Here is a 13,684-nt window from a genome sequence, read left to right on the forward strand (position 1 = left end):
TCACAGGCCATGATCACTCGTATGGCCTCAGAATAACCGACGGAGCATCCACCCTTCAGGCCGAGTTAGTGGCAATCCTAGCAGCCTTAGATGATGCGCTCGAAATTACGCCCACGTCAAACATCATAATACATACAGACTCAGCTAGCGCCATCCAAACATTAAAAACCCAGACACCATCCGATAACATCCACCTCATCACGGATATAATGGCCACCGCTCAGGAGATTAAAAACGCAGGCGGAACAATCACCATTCACTGGATTCCAAGTCATGTCGGAATCACAGGCAACGAACATGCTGATCGCCTCGCCAAGGATGCTACAGCGCACCCGTACATCCAAGTAGACGTCCCTTCCAGCCTCAGTTTAAAAAAAAAATCAATAAAAACTCAAGCAAGCAAACTCAACCTTCAGGAACACCGACAGCAAGTCAATACAGGCTCTCCCTCCGCTCTATGGTACGCCGACGCTACCAAATATAAGGCCATACCTGCTGTACACAATATGAGCAGCATGACACTCAAAAAGATCAGACGGCTCAGATTAGGTTATAAGAGCCTTGCTCAAATCCAATCGAATAACAACCAAACCGTAACCTGCGAAAACTGTAATACCGAAACCTCCTTCCCGCTCCTCCATTACATACTGCGCTGCCCAGCCACCAATAAACTCGTAAGACCCGCCACCCCCCCCAACCCTGACATACCAAGCGCTAACATCACACCCCAGCTAGAAATAACACTCAGGCAGGCAGCCACCTCAGTAATAGCCAACACGCCCATCTCCACACTGGTAAACACAGTTAAGTCTCTCCCCCCCCCTCCTAATGCCAGTCGTACAGTTAATCCCTAGCCCCGTTAATCCCCAACCCTGTAAATCCCCTTCCCCCCTTCCCTAATGTCACTCGTACGCTTGTGCCTGCCTGCGCTGATACTCATGCCTCAACGTGTGCAGGCATAGGGCGTGCCTGTGACCTCTATATATATATGTATATATATATATATGTATGTGTATGTATATGTATGTATATGTATATATATATATATGTATATATATATGTATGTGTATGTGTATGTATGTGTATATGTGTATGTATATATATATTTATATGTATGTATATGTATATGTATGTATTTATGTATGTATATGTGTGTGTATGTATATATATATATATATAGGTGTGTATGTATATATATGTGTATACGTATGTATATATCTGTATATATGTATGTGTGTATGTGTGTATGTATATGTGTATATGTATATGTATGCGGGTATATATATATATGTATATGTATATTTATATATATGTATATATGTATGTATGTATGTATATGTATATGTAATATAAAAGCACAGAGCCACCACGGTGGTTTCTGCCCCCGAATAAAAAGTCCTTTCAGCCATCATGGCACACCCATACAACTCAGCACTAAACACCGACCGGGCTAATACACGGCCCGGCCCTCTCTATAGGAGAGGAAATCGTGAACGAACAACGACGATGTGGATAACCAGACAGCGCGGCACCGTGGAGCTGGGCGGCACACGTCAACACCACCACCTAACATTGGGGTAACTAAGGCGGTAACCGTTGGTATGGCGGCGAGATGTGAAAGTAGAGGTAGACGGCTTGGCGCCAATGAGCTAAGCGAAGCAGATATACACCCCACCATACCAAGAGCGACACTGAGGGTCGCTGACTGGGCATAGGGGTTTTAAATGGGTAGAGGCAGACAGGTAGACGCCGCATTGGGGGCGGGGCTTGCAATAAAGAAAATTCCCACATAATGTAGGGGACCCTTATGTAACTTCGACTAATCTTTATACCGTCCATTGTCGTTTCGTTTTTATTTTTTCTCTCTCTCTCTTGTTCTTACGTTGCCTCATGTTAAAAGGTCCTTTTATTTCTTAATGGCGGTGGTCTAATATAAATTTCCATGTGGCTCTATATGTGGACACTCAGTGGATTGTGTTTTCCATACCTTCCACCTAATCTATAGTTTATCACATCTTTCCTGGCTTATTTCCCAGCGATATCTATACTGCATTCGGATTCTACACTAAGTTATTTCCTGCTTAATCAGTTGCTTAAATGTACTGTGATCGTATCGTATCTTTTATAAAAGCTCCAATAAGCTTGCATGCGTCGGTCTTAGTCACATGATGGCTCTCCACGCTGCTTGATCTCTGGCAGCCTCCCTATTCAGTCCCTTATCCCTGAGGTCACACTCTATGACCTCGTCTCAGGTCTTTTTCGGTCTGCCTCTCGCAACCCTACCCCCGACGTTCACACTTCTTACTGTAGATCCATAATATCTGAATGTTTCTTGTCTGCTTCTTACCATTTGTAGAGGTTCCCTGTACTGTGTGTGTGTGTGTGTGTGTGTGTGTGTGTGTGTGTGTGTGTGTGTGTGTGTGCGAAGTGAAAACACGAGTAATGGGGACAAGGATGGCGTTGGTAATGAATGGTGATGGATGGAATATCTCAAATTTGTTGTATGCTGATGATGCATGGTGTGGCATGAAAATGAAAAGTCAAGAGTGAGAGCAGTGGAGATGGGACTGCTGAGGAATGTATGTGGAGTACAGAGAGTGGATAGGATACGAAATAACGATTCGCGGAAGATGTGGAGGAGTGAAGTCGGTGGACACCAGAATCGAAGAGAGTGTACTGAGATGGTATGGTCATGTGGAGAGAATGGATAACAATAGAGTGGTGGAAAAGGTATATCTGAGCTAATTTGAAGGAGGGAGGAGGAGAGGTAGGCCAAGGAGAAGGTGGAGAGATATGGTGGATGAGTGTGCTGGGATGAGAGGTATGGAAGTCGGTGAGCCTGGCTGGATGAATGTTGTGAGAAGTGCATAACCAGGAATTTGGCACCCCATTTTAACGTGACAGCGTTCTAATTGACTGTATCAGATAGGTATATGAGAAGCTACAGAACGTGGTGAAAGTTTTTTTGGTTTATCTGATGGAGCCAGGATTCCGGGGGCTTGACTAATGAGTGAATGGAAGCGTGGTCCATTGAACTGGGCAAACTTAGGTTGTCTGGACGTTGCTACTTCTCACCCTGCCGTAGGGTGGTAAAGGAGGTCTGGATGATGATGATGATGATGATGATGATGATAATGATGATGATGATTATTATTATCATTATTATTATGTGGAAATTGTGAGGCGTGAACGGACTGAACTTTCTGGTGAGTCTTTTGAGTGTGTGGAAGAGTTTTGTTATCTAGTTTGGTGATGAAGCAGAACTGCCTCAAGAACACGAACACGATAAAGAACACACACACACACACACACACACACACACACACACACACACACACACACACACACACACACACACACACACAGGATAACCTCAGATGTGTCCTTTCCATATGCCTACAGACTTATGCCTCACCCTTTACAATGAGGAGGACCATAAGTCGAAGAGGCTGTGTATTTCAAGTGTACAATTTTCCTGCTTGGAATGATTATAACCACTGATGCTACCGGCTCTAAGTACAGGCTTGCGAGGATCCTAAGTGATTTGCCTGATAAGGGAAATTACAATGAGGAAAAGAATTAATGAAGGTAGGAGTGTGGAGGATATAAATGGGGGAAAGAATAAATGAAAGTAGGGAAAAGGAAAATATAAAAATAAAAATATAAACTGAGATGACATGAGAGAAAAGTGATACCATGCCTTTTGCTGATAGGAAATTCCAGCACCTTATTACATGGACTGAGGTAGCGAAAGGGAACTGGTCAAAGTTTTCCATTTTCTACTTACAAAATGCTGCGGTAAAGGACGCACGCACGCACACACTCACTCACCCACTCTCTCTCTCTCTCTCAAAAGAAAAAAAAAGATGCACAATTAACTTATATGTCATGCCAGAACACAAAATGTATTGTATCACCGAAAACTCAAGAACGGTAGATTTTACAGCCAATAAACTGGAAAGGAAGTCTCAAAGAAATCGTTTTATTGCCCAGACGAAACACCTACAGCTTTTGATTGTGCCTTGAGGACCCGAGACCAATTGAAGAGACCGAGGTGGACCAGAATACTAAGAAAGTGTATCGCCTTTAATATGAGAGACTTTGGAGACGAGAGAAGTAGGAGAGGGCTTGAGATGAGAGGATTACTAGTTCAATACGAGAGGCCTTTGGATAGGAGTGAAGCAAGACAAGGAAACTTCAGGTCAGAAAATTATCTATTTCAATACGAGAAACTGTGGAGGGGAGTGAAGTTAGAGAGGAAGGGTTGAGGTGAGAAAAGGGGGCGTGAGTTGCAGAGAAGGTCGCCATATGGAGGAGGAAAGGGTGACATGGAGGTGATTCATTTGTGGTCACCCCTGACGGGATTAAGGCATCTGGTGACAGACAGGTAGACAGTTAGATTGATTGTCTGACTGACTGAATGATTGATAAGTGAAGTTTGTATGGAAGACGTAAATTTGGACCAGCTTAAAGTGAGTGTACAGTAGAAATGGATGGTCGAAGTAGGTATACAGGACAAAAATCTACCAAGTGAAGGTGAAGGTAATACAGAAATGGGTGGCAGATGTATGTATGAAGGACGAGAAAATGAACCAGGAGATATATGTATGAAGGACGAAAATAATGGGCCAGGTTATTGTGAAAGACCTATAATTATCACAGTATAAAAAACAAGGAATCAATAAGCTTCAAGTACTGAGATACAAGTCCTTCAAGTCTAGAGAGAAGCCATAAACCACACACAGAGGCCAATTAAGGAAACTCGCCAATGAACGAGCAAGATGATGACCATAACCATTTTCGTAATAACTTTCCTTGTATATCTTGCACGTAGGTAGGTTTGTACAACTTTAAGATGTGGAAACTGATTAGCTTGCGTGTAGATGTGTGTAGGGGGGGGGGTGCGCGCGCAAGGAAAGGGGGAAAGGTCATGTAATCTACTGGTGTTTGCACTTTGCTCATAAAAACACACTACAGAACTAATATGTGATGTTACAGCAGACCAACGTACATATCACTACTATTTAACCATCAATATACTTTCAGCTGGAGATCCACGGTCGCTCAGTGAAAGCGTTTTTGTCTCGTGATCTGTTTTTAGGGTAACTCAAACCAAGGCGGCCATTTAAAGAGAATCCTGATATTAAGTATTTTCATGTGGAGTCAAAATTCTCTGCCAGCCTTGCGTCCTACTTTCCGTATTTCTCACTCTTGTCAAATGAGAGTATCGTTCCTTCTGATACCTTTCTCTTGTGTGTTTCATATTGCTATCACAAGAAACTAGTTCATGTGGCACCCTTCCATTGCCTCAACTGGCAGATAGGTGTTGGAGGCTTTTTGCTCACGGACATACTTGCATATGTGATCACCCTTGTCGGTTCATATTGCAGACTGACGGGATGAATCATTATAACACATTTACGTATCACTCTCACTACAGACACCCATCACCATTTGTGCTTCTGTGTTGCGTGCCTAACCTTGTAAGACTTAAGGCTTCCCAATGTGAGAGACATTAACCTGGTCCATATACTGTAACTGAGCAAAAACAACATTCAATTAGACTTGCGTAATACTAGAGCTGTCCCGAACTGCGGAGGGTTAATATTGGATCTGGCGTCATTCTCACTACAGAAACCCATCACCATTTGTGCTTCACCAGTATGTTGCGTGCGGAGGCTTGTATGACTAGAGGCTTTACTATGTGTGAGGCATTTAGCCGGCCCATAAAACCCAGCAAAAACAATATTCGATTACCTTCCGTCAAAGGACTCGTAACACTGAGGCGGGAATCGGTCATATACTGATGCAAATCGTCCCGAGTGTGAAGTATGGGATAAAAATTGGATGGGGAAATACTCGTTTCATTTAGCTGGATTCTGGGTAAGCTTTCATAAGGAAGATAAACAGTAAAATTATGGTGTATTCGCTGCTGTATATAGAGAAAGACCAAAAGCAGAGTACAGAATCCCACTTGCAACATTCTGCCCCAAGACTTCTTCAGGAACAACACCAGTAGACAGTGCTTCACTATTTAAATTGACCTAAGCCTGAATGGTGACCAGAACACAAGTACACAATCCTGCACTACCAGTCAGGCTTGGGTCTGTTTAAGGAGTGGAGTGTTGTCCAGTAATGATGTTCCTGAAGAAGCTTTGTGGGCGAAACGTTGACATAAACTGGTTCCTGTACTCTGCTTTTGGCCTTCCTTCGAGTATTAATATTGTTGCTGTCTTTGCTGCTTCCTGGACTTTGATGAATAGTCGTGGAGAAGGAAGACGTGTTTCTGAGCTCTCCTCTAGCTGCAGGGTTGCCTCACCGGCGTTAGCTTTTTCTTTTTTCGCCACTAGGGCGTTTTTCAATAAAGTTAGGTTAGCTAGACCTCATTTTCCTCCCTGGCCTTAGTAGATATAGTAGGTGTCTATATCTAATTTCTGAGATTGCCTTTGCTTACTCACCTCTGGAGTGTACCCCCACTGATCGCTCTGGGGTGTGAGTCACACACAGGCGCGTCCTCCCGACAGTGGGTTGAGAGGGTAATCTCAGCCTAGGTGGGTCTTCCCAGGTACTTTGCCCTTTGGTCGTTTTTCTCTCTCTTCCCACTTCCCCTTCACGGGGGAAGTGGTAGCTATGACGGACGCCCCTACTGCCTTCCCCCCCTTCAGGGAGGGAGGTAGTCCTGACGACATCCCTACCGTGACTGACCGGCCCCAGACTGACGGACGCCAGACTCGTTCCCCGCTTGACATACCTGTAAATAACGCGACCTTCGTAACGCTTCATGCACTAGGTTCCACTCCCCTGTCCAGACTCAATCCCTTCATTGTCAAGAAGGTGATTGACCACTGTGCGGGAGAGGTGGAACAAGTAAAAAAAACTTGGAAATGGGGACCTCCTAGTAAAGACATTCAACTCAGCTCAGGTTAAAGACTTGCTAAAGCAGCTCAAGTTTCACTGCCATGATATCGAAGCCAAGATCCCAACATCCATGAATTCCTGCAAGGGTGTTATCACTTGCAGGGATCTCATGGTGATGAGTGAGGAAGAGATCATACAGGAACTTGCTCAGCAGGATGTAATTGATGCCAGATTCATCACTCGTTATCAGGAAGGCGTAAGGATGAAGACAGCCACTGTTGTCCTCACTTTTGGCAAAGTTTTTCTACCTACAAATGTCAAAGTAGGATATGAAATTGTAAATGTAAGACCGTACATCCCGAATCCCCTTCGTTGTTCAAAATGTCAGCTCTATGGACATCATGAAAAGGCTTGTCGGGCTTCCAACATCGTGTGTGGCAAGTGTGCGGCTGTAAGTCACTCTGCTGACAACTGTACATCCGAGACTGAGTGCTGCTTTCACTGCCAGGATGCTCACTCCACTTCCTCGAGGGTTTGTCCCAAGTGGAAGGAGGAGAAAGAGGTCTGCACTGAGAAAGCGACTTGTCTTGTCGGTTCCCCTCGTGTTTCGCAGCGTGTGGCTGTTTCCACCTGGCTGTGTTTTAGGATTGGTTCTAGTGGCTGGAATTGGTTGTAGCCCATCAGTATGACTTTGCGTGTTGCGAGGTCGGGGTTTAATTCCTTTATGATTGCAGGGTAGCCTGCTACTGTTTTGCAATACTTCAGGGTCTCGTACGTGTCTTGGTCGTGTGGTGTTAAGATCATACTGTAGTCTCGTCTCGTTGTGGTGTGAAAATTTTAGGTTGGGGTGTTCCTCTTCTAGTTGCATGACTAGGTCCATTGTTGTGGCGAAGGCCTCCTGCTTTGGTATCAAGAAGGGTGGTAGGTTTGTAGTGGGGCGTGGGGCAGTCTTTACAGAGACAGCTGGAGTTCTTCTGGGTTGGATGTTTGGAGGTCGTGCTGCAGGGGGTTGTCGTTTCCCGATTTAAGGGGGGCTGGCAGAGTTAGTGAGTCATTGCTGCTGTCATTGCTTCGTTTCTGGTTTTTGTTGTTCTTTTTCTTGTTTGTGACGACGGTGAAGTTTTCGTCTTCATCTGGTGCTGTATTGGAGTTGTCTGCCTCTTGCTCATCTATTTGTGCTGTGCAGTCTTGGGCCGTGTCGTTGGTGTCACTGGGTGAAGTGGAGATTGCTTCTGTAAGATCAGATTCTGGCGGTGGTGGAGTGCTGTCCATTTCACTTGAATTTTCGGTGGGTGGAGTCAGCGGGTTTTTCTTCTGCGAGTTGTCCTGTTGCACAGGTACTTGCTTTTTTGCTCCTGGTCTGTGTTCCTTGGGGCTGGGGTCTCTTGGTCTTTTGTTTAGGCCAGCTAGTTTAGTCATGTTGCCTGTGGTTGTTGTGCCTGTCTTCAATTGTATTGGTTTTGGCTTCGTTGTCTTGGTTTTGGGGATGGTTCCTCCTCCTCCTCCTTGTCCTTGGGGAGGGGTTCTGGGTTGGTTGGTCGTTTTCTTCATAGTGATAGGGAGAGAGAAAGGGAGTGCCCAGGCCTACCTATATCAGCGATCCTAGGCGCCGGGTTTTTACCTCCCCCGTCCTCTAAAGGACGTCGTGGGGAGGGACCCTTGCACCTACGCTGATTGCCCCCTGAGGGGAACCTAACCCTAACAGCGTTTTGCCTTCCTGCAACCCCCTGGCTCCCCAGCCAACCTAGTGGCCCCCCTTGTGGCGGCCCTAAACGGCCTTCCCGCGGGGTTCGGTTCGCCAGTGATGGGGTTGCAGGAAATCCTACGGCGATGTGGGCAAAGGATTGCAAAGGACGGGGAGATAGAGTGTGGTGTATTGGATGTGTGTGTGTGTATGTGTGTGGGGGGAGACGGTGGGGGGGGGAACGTTACAGAAAGGAGAGTGTTTGGAAGGCGGGAAAACCCGCCTGACTGTGATATACAACTGTCAGTTGCCCAACAGTGTATAGTCACAGTCGTGTGGTGCTGCTGGTGGCAGGAAGTGAGGAATCGAGTTGACGAAAGTGAAACGTGGGATGTAAACTCCGTAGAGTTAAAGAGCTGGAGATGCTGCTCCTTCCGCTGCTCAAACGAGAATGGGTGGTAGGAGTGGTTAGCCTGCCTATAGGGTTGGCTGGTCACACCTACGAGAGTGAATTAGTAGTGGTGAGGAACTTACCATGTACTATTTCAGTGATTCTAGGTTCCGATTTTATTTTCGCTCGGAATATACAGTATGTATTACACCAGATCCGTTGTGCATAGAGATCGATGGGGAGAAGGTAGAATTACAGTCGGGAGAGGAGAATCTTCGCATAGATGGTGCTTCCTCCTTGCATGTAGTTGAAACCGGCTTATCAGATGACCAGGAGTATATCTCTGGGCGTTGTATGACGAGTGAGACAGTCGTGATTGATCCGTTCACAAGTGGAATGATCTCGTTAGAGACTGAAATTTCAGGATGGTCCTTTGGGTTATTCTCACCTAATCCTGGTAGTACTTTCGCTGCTATGCTGTGGCCAGGGATTGTACAGATGGTCCCGGGCGAGGCGGGAGGAAAGTCCAGGGTTTATGTTGCCTACACTAACGCCACCCCTGACCGGGTCAGTATATCTGGCAGGTACAGGGTGGGGACAATAGAACCGTTTGAGGAGATAATGTGGGACGAGGATCAGGAGGATGAGCAAGGGCAAATAACTGGTGTGACACAGGGAGAAGGGAGATTAACTAAGCTCTTTCTAAAAGTAGATGAGTTATGTCCACCGGAGACTAAGGAGAATGATGCTCTCAAACGTCTAGTGCGAAAGCATCCTCAAGTGTTTGCCTTGCCTGATGAACCACTGAATATTACACCTTATTTCCTCCATCACATCTGTGCTACAGGACCGGTTGTAAACCGTCGTCCTTATAAGGTACCGGTTAAGTATCACGAAACTCTTAGGCAACAGCTAAATGAACTAAGGGAGCAAAATATAATACGTCCTTCTAGATCACCATATTGTTCACCCTTGGTCCCGGTGGCCAAGAAGGATGGTGGACTAAGAATTTGTCTCGATTTTCGCCATTTGAATAAGCAGATAACATCAGACCCCTTCCCATTGCCAAACATTGCACAAATTCTTTCCCAGTTAGGAGAAAATACTGTATTCAGTAGCTTGGATTTGAGGCAAGGATACCATCAGATCCCTCTGGATGAGGCGTCACGACCGCTGACCGCATTTTCCTCACCAGACGGTCATTGGGAATATAATAGTCTACCGTTTGGCTTAAAAGATGCCCCTGCTGCGTTCCAAAGGATCGTTAACGAAGTCCTGATAGGACTGACAGGGCGTATCAGTCATACTTACCTGGATGACATAATTGTCTATGGTGAGGATTTTGATTCACATGTACAGAACCTAGATGAGGTCCTTGCCAGACTTAAGGAAGCTCAACTTACTCTTAAGTTAGAGAAGTGCAGTTTTTTCAAGGATGAAGTGTCTTACCTCGGACACATAATTTCTGCAGAAGGCTTGCGGCCCCAACCGGATAAAGTCCGAGCCATAAGGGAAATTGCTGTTCCTAAGACACTGAAGGAACTCCAATCTTTCTTAGGGTTAGTTAATTATTACCGTAGATTCATAAGTGACTATGCTAAGATTGCTCTGCCTCTCACAAAATTGACTCGTGGAAAGAAGGAAGTGAAAAACAGTAAACAAAAAATCGAGTGGAACGATGAGGCTGATCAAGCTTTTAGAAGTCTGAAAAGTAAGCTTACTGACGACATCGTACTCAAGTTTCCCTCCTTTGATAAACCATTCTATCTGACAACTGACGCGAGTGGTACTGCGATAGGTGGGGTATTACAACAGGAAGATGAGGATGGACACCTTAGACCGCTGACATATTTTAGTAGAGCATTAAATAAAGCTGAGCTTAATTATGCCACTATCGAGCAAGAAGCCTTAAGTATTGTGTACGGATTGCGGATAAATCGGCCTCTTGTCTTGGGATACAAAGTGATTGTGCAGACGGATCACCGACCCCTCACGTGGCTCTTTAATGTGAAGGAGCCTTCTGGCAGAATAGCTAGATGGCAGATACCGGTACAGGTTGCCGAATACGACTTAGAGGTATCCTACCTGCCAGGACACCAGAACCGAGTGGCTGACGCCTTGTCACGTCTTCGCAGAGAGCAAGACGAAGATATAGAACTTATAGCTGTTACGAGGGGCGTGACCGATACAGACACTGTTAGCTGGAATCTTGACGAACTGCGGAAGCAGCAAGATGCGCATCCGGTTTGGGGATCATTGAAGCGGTATCTTCGCGGCATTGCGGAAATATTGAAATTGAAGCACGTCACTACGACTCCGTATCACCCTTCTGCGAATGGATTAGTAGAAAGAGTGAACGGAACTGTCATTCAAATCTTACGTACGATGATCGACAGTAATGCAAACCATTGGCACCGAATGATACATTTGGCATGCATGGCTTATAATTCAGGGTATAATAGGTCGATCAGGGACTCGCCCTATTTCCTGTTGTACCTGAGAGACCCACAAGTACCCTATGAAACGATACATGAGACTCAACCTCATTACAATGTAGATGATGCGAAACATATGCTAGCAGCCATGGCCACTAAAGTATTTCAAAGATGTCAATTGTACTTGGACCGGGCTAGTACCGAGAATGAGAATTACAGGGCTAAAAAGGCTGTAGTAAAACCGATCAAGGCAGGAGACAGAGTGTACGTACGCACGATTCCTAAACGGGGAGTTGCTAAGAAGTTACAGCCTCTCTATGCAGGACCATACAGAGTCACGGAGCGTGTTAGTGATGTTGTAATTAAAGTACGACGTGTGAAGGATGGAGCTGTCTCCACCCTTCATGTTGATCGTGTGCGAGTAATCCCCGAATCTTGCCTCACCACTAAGGATAATAAGAATGTACGTAGGGCATACCCAGTATATGAAACAGATGATGATGATGATGATGGTGATGGCGAGGACGGCTCAGATGATTTTACAGCCATTCCGGTATCTAGCCGCGGTGCGACACAATCATCCAACACGCCAGTAAATCAAAGTTCTATGGGTGCTACCAACCCAGTTCAGCAGAGTGGGAATGAAAGTGATAATGAAAGTAGAAGCGAAAATGAGAGCGAGGATGGAGGCGAGATAGAAAACGGAGCGAGCAGTCACGAGGCGAGTGGAGAAGGGGAGTCCCCGAGTAAAGTGGTCGGCCCGGCGCCAGATCGTTTCTCCCCGGCTAGCAGCCTCAGCCCTGCGTCGGCCCCTAGATACAGCCTAAGATCACGCACAACAGTAGACGATTTACCTCTAGTTATGGATAGGCCAATAGAACACACTGACAGGAAGACAAGTAAAGAATAAGTTACTAGTCATGCTATTTTATTTTTGTTCCAGATTATGCTGCTTGCAGTCGTAGTATCAGGAAAGACTAGGCACATTGACCCCCACGTTGAGAAACCTGCTCCAACAGGCCTCATCTATTCTCCAGTCTCCAAACTTATATCAACTGGAAATCATTATGTTGTCCCTGTCTTGTTAATACAGGATGAGTTATACCGACCACTTACTGAGGCACAGGATCTGGTTGACTCTGTCCAGTGGAATATAGATCACATGGACAACTCATCCACCCTTGTGTCGTCATTAAGAGAGACTTTGAAATCATTTCAACATGAGTTTAGAATTAGATTTGATGACTTAAAGAACTCTGTTAATTATTTGTTGTCGGATAAACCACTGTCAGGTCGTAGAACTAGAGGCGCAATTGATCTTGTTGGCAATATTGCTAATGCTTTATTTGGGACTGCTACCCAGAATCAGGTGGACGAAATTCACACTAGATTGGGTCAAATTGAACAGATGTCCGAGAATGAGCGTCGAGTGTTAAATGTTCACTCCCAAATACTAAATACGACCATAAGAGACATGTCACATATGCATGCTGCAATTACTAAATTGCAGCGGGCAGCTAATATTTCACATGCTGTAATTCGGCTCTTCTCCATAAAAACTCTAGCGTTAGAAGGCGAAGCTCGCATATTTGAGGCTTTTCTTAATCTCCAGTTAGCTTTGTCGGATATCATTGCCGATCATGTGAGGATTAAGTTAGGCCTACAGAATATGATGCAAGCTCGTCTGAGTGTGGACATCGTGCCAAATACCTTATTGCTGGAACTTTTAAATAATATTTCTTTAATGAGACCAGGACTGCTTTTCCCTGCTCGACCCGAATACCTTGCGTTATATAGGGATCTCGTTAAGGTAGTGCCTCGCAAGACTCCCTCTTCAGTGTGCTTCTACTTACTATGGTCCGGTTCAGGGTGACCCGGCAGATACTTTTGATGTCTTCCGGATCACTTCCTTGCCTTATAAAGTCCCTGACACAGATGTCTATGTACAGACTGTCCCCTCTGCCAAATTCATTGCACTGAGTGAAAATCGCTTACATTATATGCTTATGGACGATTTCACTCAGTGCCGCACTCATCAGCAGTTGCTGGTGTGCGAGCCGCAGAGTCCAGTGCTGAGGTCAAGTACTAGCACATGTGAGAGTGCTACATTCCTCAACAAGGACTTTGCGCCTCAGCTTTGTAGGAAAAGAGTCATTAAAAACTTTGTTCCTGTATTTGTTAAGAATAACGATAAGTGGTGCTTTTCTACGAATAAGCCTATGCAATTTACTCTTAATTGTGCTGTTAATGAGATAAGTAAGACAATACAGATTGTTAAAGGTATAGGACATTTGGTCCTGGGTGACGGTTGCAGTG

Source organism: Coenobita brevimanus, unplaced genomic scaffold (genome assembly GCF_032717465.1).
Source record: "Coenobita brevimanus isolate Jiangsu-jjx unplaced genomic scaffold, ASM3271746v2 jjx.HiC_scaffold_2553, whole genome shotgun sequence".
NCBI lineage: Eukaryota > Metazoa > Arthropoda > Malacostraca > Decapoda > Coenobitidae > Coenobita > Coenobita brevimanus.